The 5,000-nt window shown below is 42.1% G+C and overlaps 8 non-coding genes across 8 annotated transcripts; 5 read left to right on the plus strand and 3 right to left on the minus strand.

Moving 5' to 3' along the window:
• Positions 1-87: 87 nt before the first annotated feature.
• trnay-gua (transfer RNA tyrosine (anticodon GUA)) lies at positions 88-174 on the plus strand. Its single transcript is given in 2 exon segments — positions 88-124; positions 139-174. It is a non-coding gene; the product is annotated as a tRNA-Tyr (tRNA).
• A 749-nt stretch (positions 175-923) lies between these two features.
• Positions 924-996, minus strand: trnam-cau (transfer RNA methionine (anticodon CAU)). Its single transcript has one exon. It is a non-coding gene; the product is annotated as a tRNA-Met (tRNA).
• A 296-nt stretch (positions 997-1,292) lies between these two features.
• trnay-gua (transfer RNA tyrosine (anticodon GUA)) lies at positions 1,293-1,379 on the plus strand. Its single transcript is given in 2 exon segments — positions 1,293-1,329; positions 1,344-1,379. It is a non-coding gene; the product is annotated as a tRNA-Tyr (tRNA).
• A 779-nt stretch (positions 1,380-2,158) lies between these two features.
• On the minus strand, positions 2,159-2,231 carry trnam-cau (transfer RNA methionine (anticodon CAU)). Its single transcript has one exon. It is a non-coding gene; the product is annotated as a tRNA-Met (tRNA).
• Positions 2,232-2,527: 296 nt separating this feature from the next.
• trnay-gua (transfer RNA tyrosine (anticodon GUA)) lies at positions 2,528-2,614 on the plus strand. The gene is given in 2 exon segments: positions 2,528-2,564; positions 2,579-2,614. It is a non-coding gene; the product is annotated as a tRNA-Tyr (tRNA).
• A 938-nt stretch (positions 2,615-3,552) lies between these two features.
• trnay-gua (transfer RNA tyrosine (anticodon GUA)) lies at positions 3,553-3,639 on the plus strand. The gene is given in 2 exon segments: positions 3,553-3,589; positions 3,604-3,639. It is a non-coding gene; the product is annotated as a tRNA-Tyr (tRNA).
• Positions 3,640-4,391: 752 nt separating this feature from the next.
• On the minus strand, positions 4,392-4,464 carry trnam-cau (transfer RNA methionine (anticodon CAU)). The gene has a single exon. It is a non-coding gene; the product is annotated as a tRNA-Met (tRNA).
• A 296-nt stretch (positions 4,465-4,760) lies between these two features.
• trnay-gua (transfer RNA tyrosine (anticodon GUA)) lies at positions 4,761-4,847 on the plus strand. Its single transcript is given in 2 exon segments — positions 4,761-4,797; positions 4,812-4,847. It is a non-coding gene; the product is annotated as a tRNA-Tyr (tRNA).
• Positions 4,848-5,000: the final 153 nt, after the last annotated feature.

The following is a 5,000-nucleotide window of genomic DNA, read 5'->3' on the forward strand; positions in this document are numbered from 1 at the left end:
GGCAGCTATTGACTGCTGCAGTCAGCTGAGCTTGCCAGCCTTTTGCTGAATTGTGTATTGTCCTCAAAGAGCCACCCTCCCATCCTTCCTTTGATAGCTCAGCTGGTAGAGCGGAGGACTGTACTAGAACACATTGGCATCCTTAGGTCGCTGGTTCAATTCCGGCTCGAAGGACAATACTTTTCTTTTTTTTTCTCCTACCTGGTTTTACTGTTAATGAGGATAAAAAGAAGGAATGAAACCTAAGGCAACAACTGTCTGAAACAACAACAACAACAACAACATCATCATCATCATCATCATCAAATAAAAATAAGTTAATCATTTTCACCTAGCTCTGGGCAGCCACGTGTCATACGTTGTCAAGTGTGGGGAATTAGCTCAAATGGTTTTACTGGTAATGAGGATAAAAAGAAGGAATGAAACCTAAGGCAACAACTGTCTGAAACAACAACAACAACAACAACAACATCATCATCATCATCAAATAAAAATAAGTTAATCATTTTCACCTAGCTCTGGGCAGCCACGTGTCATACGTTGTCAAGTGTGGGGAATTAGCTCAAATGGTTTTACTGGTAATGAGGATAAAAAGAAGGAATGAAACCTAAGGCAACAACTGTCTGAAACAACAACAACAACAACAACAACATCATCATCATCATCATCAAATAAAAATAAGTTAATCATTTTCACCTAGCTCTGGGCAGCCACGTGTCATACGTTGTCAAATGTGGGGAATTAGCTCAAATGGTAGAGCGCTCGTTTAGCATACGAGAAGTAGCGGGATCGATACCTGCATTCTCCAATGGATGCTCTTTCTTTAATAAATTTTTCGAAAATGTTCAATCTGGTCTTACTTGGGAACAAAGATTTCATTCCAACAGCTGTAAAATAGTCTATTAAAAAAAACACACAGAAGCTGTCCCCTCTGAGGATCGAACTCAGGACATTCAGATTATGAGACTGACGCGCTACCTACTGCGCTAAGGAGGCAGAGACACCTCGAGGTCGCCATTTATCAACCCTGTCCTACAAATTTCCAAAGCTGAGGGAAAACACGCATACAAACAACAGTCGCGAGCCAGGCAGGAGTCAAACCTACAATCTTCTGATGTGTAGTCAGACTATCCACTGTGCCACTGGCCCCTGTGTTCTGGAAGCACTGTTAATGCACACTCGGCAACAAGAAGAAAAACAGTGGTGGCAGCTATTGACTGCTGCAGTCAGCTGAGCTTGCCAGCCTTTTGCTGAATTGTGTATTGTCCTCATAGAGCCACCCTCCCATCCTTCCTTCGATAGCTCAGCTGGTAGAGCGGAGGACTGTAGTGGAACACATTAGCATCCTTAGGTCGCTGGTTCAATTCCGGCTCGAAGGACAATACTTTTTTTTTTTTTTCTCCTACCTGGTTTTACTGGTAATGAGGATAAAAAGAAGGAATGAAACCTAAGGCAACAACTGTCTGAAACAACAACAACAACAACAACAACATCATCATCATCATCATCATCAAATAAAAATAAGTTAATCATTTTCACCTAGCTCTGGGCAGCCACGTGTCATACGTTGTCAAGTGTGGGGAATTAACTCAAATGGTTTTACTGGTAATGAGGATAAAAAGAAGGAATGAAACCTAAGGCAACAACTGTCTGAAACAACAACAACAACAACAACATCATCATCATCATCATCAAATAAAAATAAGTTAATCATTTTCACCTAGCTCTGGGCAGCCACGTGTCATACGTTGTCAAGTGTGGGGAATTAGCTCAAATGGTTTTACTGGTAATGAGGATAAAAAGAAGGAATGAAACCTAAGGCAACAACTGTCTGAAACAACAACAACAACAACAACAACAACAACAACAACAACAACAACAACAACATCATCATCATCATCATCAAATAAAAATAAGTTAATCATTTTCACCTAGCTCTGGGCAGCCACGTGTCATACGTTGTCAAATGTGGGGAATTAGCTCAAATGGTAGAGCGCTCGTTTAGCATGCGAGAAGTAGCGGGATCGATACCTGCATTCTCCAATGGATGCTCTTTCTTTAATAAATTTTTCGAAAATGTTCAATCTGGTCTTACTTGGGAACAAAGATTTCATTCCAACAGCTGTAAAATAGTCTATTAAAAAAAACACACAGAAGCTGTCCCCTCTGAGGATCGAACTCAGGACATTCAGATTATGAGACTGACGCGCTACCTACTGCGCTAAGGAGGCAGAGACACCTCGAGGTCGCCATTTATCAACCCTGTCCTACAAATTTCCAAAGCTGAGGGAAAACACGCATACAAACAACAGTCGCGAGCCAGGCAGGAGTCAAACCTACAATCTTCTGATGTGTAGTCAGACTATCCACTGTGCCACTGGCCCCTGTGTTCTGGAAGCACTGTTAACGCACACTCGGCAACAAGAAGAAAAACAGTGGTGGCAGCTATTGACTGCTGCAGTCAGCTGAGCTTGCCAGCCTTTTGCTGAATTGTGTATTGTCCTCAAAGAGCCACCCTCCCATCCTTCCTTCGATAGCTCAGCTGGTAGAGCGGAGGACTGTAGTGGAACACATTGGCATCCTTAGGTCGCTGGTTCAATTCCGGCTCGAAGGACAATACTTTTTTTTTTTTTTCTCCTACCTGGTTTTACTGGTAATGAGGATAAAAAGAAGGAATGAAACCTAAGGCAACAACTGTCTGAAACAACAACAACAACAACAACATCATCATCATCATCATCATCAAATAAAAATAAGTTAATCATTTTCACCTAGCTCTGGGCAGCCACGTGTCATACGTTGTCAAGTGTGGGGAATTAGCTCAAATGGTTTTACTGGTAATGAGGATAAAAAGAAGGAATGAAACCTAAGGCAACAACTGTCTGAAACAACAACAACAACAACAACATCATCATCATCATCATCATCAAATAAAAATAAGTTAATCATTTTCACCTAGCTCTGGGCAGCCACGTGTCATACGTTGTCAAATGTGGGGAATTAGCTCAAATGGTAGAGCGCTCGTTTAGCATGCGAGAAGTAGCGGGATCGATACCTGCATTCTCCAATGGATGCTCTTTCTTTAATAAATTTTTCGAAAATGTTCAATCTGGTCTTACTTGGGAACAAAGATTTCATTCCAACAGCTGTAAAATAGTCTATTAAAAAAAACACACAGAAGCTGCCCCCCTCTGAGGATCGAACTCAGGACATTCAGATTATGAGACTGACGCGCTACCTACTGCCCTAAGGAGGCAGAGACACCTCGTGGTCACCATTTATCAACCCTGTCCTACAAATTTCCAAAGCTGAGGGAAAACACGCATACAAACAACAGTCGCGAGCCAGGCAGGAGTCAAACCTACAATCTTCTGATGTGTAGTCAGACTATCCACTGTGCCACTGGCCCCTGTGTTCTGGAAGCACTGTTAACGCACACTCGGCAACAAGAAGAAAAACAGTGGTGGCAGCTATTGACTGCTGCAGTCAGCTGAGCTTGCCAGCCTTTTGCTGAATTGTGTATTGTCCTCAAAGAGCCACCCTCCCATCCTTCCTTCGATAGCTCAGCTGGTAGAGCGGAGGACTGTAGTGGAACACATTGGCATCCTTAGGTCGCTGGTTCAATTCCGGCTCGAAGGACAATACTTTTTTTTTTTTTTCTCCTACCTGGTTTTACTGGTAATGAGGATAAAAAGAAGGAATGAAACCTAAGGCAACAACTGTCTGAAACAACAACAACAACAACAACAACATCATCATCATCATCATCAAATAAAAATAAGTTAATCATTTTCACCTAGCTCTGGGCAGCCACGTGTCATACGTTGTCAAGTGTGGGGAATTAGCTCAAATGGTTTTACTGGTAATGAGGATAAAAAGAAGGAATGAAACCTAAGGCAACAACTGTCTGAAACAACAACAACAACAACAACAACATCATCATCATCATCAAATAAAAATAAGTTAATCATTTTCACCTAGCTCTGGGCAGCCACGTGTCATACGTTGTCAAGTGTGGGGAATTAGCTCAAATGGTTTTACTGGTAATGAGGATAAAAAGAAGGAATGAAACCTAAGGCAACAACTGTCTGAAACAACAACAACAACAACAACAACAACATCATCATCATCATCATCAAATAAAAATAAGTTAATCATTTTCACCTAGCTCTGGGCAGCCACGTGTCATACGTTGTCAAATGTGGGGAATTAGCTCAAATGGTAGAGCGCTCGTTTAGCATGCGAGAAGTAGCGGGATCGATACCTGCATTCTCCAATGGATGCTCTTTCTTTAATAAATTTTTCGAAAATGTTCAATCTGGTCTTACTTGGGAACAAAGATTTCATTCCAACAGCTGTAAAATAGTCTATTAAAAAAAACACACAGAAGCTGTCCCCTCTGAGGATCGAACTCAGGACATTCAGATTATGAGACTGACGCGCTACCTACTGCGCTAAGGAGGCAGAGACACCTCGAGGTCGCCATTTATCAACCCTGTCCTACAAATTTCCAAAGCTGAGGGAAAACACGCATACAAACAACAGTCGCGAGCCAGGCAGGAGTCAAACCTACAATCTTCTGATGTGTAGTCAGACTATCCACTGTGCCACTGGCCCCTGTGTTCTGGAAGCACTGTTAACGCACACTCGGCAACAAGAAGAAAAACAGTGGTGGCAGCTATTGACTGCTGCAGTCAGCTGAGCTTGCCAGCCTTTTGCTGAATTGTGTATTGTCCTCAAAGAGCCACCCTCCCATCCTTCCTTCGATAGCTCAGCTGGTAGAGCGGAGGACTGTAGTGGAACACATTGGCATCCTTAGGTCGCTGGTTCAATTCCGGCTCGAAGGACAATACTTTTTTTTTTTTTCTCCTACCTGGTTTTACTGGTAATGAGGATAAAAAGAAGGAATGAAACCTAAGGCAACAACTGTCTGAAACAACAACAACAACAACAACATCATCATCATCATCATCATCAAATAAAAATAAGTTAATCATTTT

This window comes from Acipenser ruthenus, chromosome 39 (genome assembly GCF_902713425.1).
Source record: "Acipenser ruthenus chromosome 39, fAciRut3.2 maternal haplotype, whole genome shotgun sequence".
NCBI classification, from domain to species: Eukaryota; Metazoa; Chordata; class Actinopteri; order Acipenseriformes; family Acipenseridae; genus Acipenser; species Acipenser ruthenus.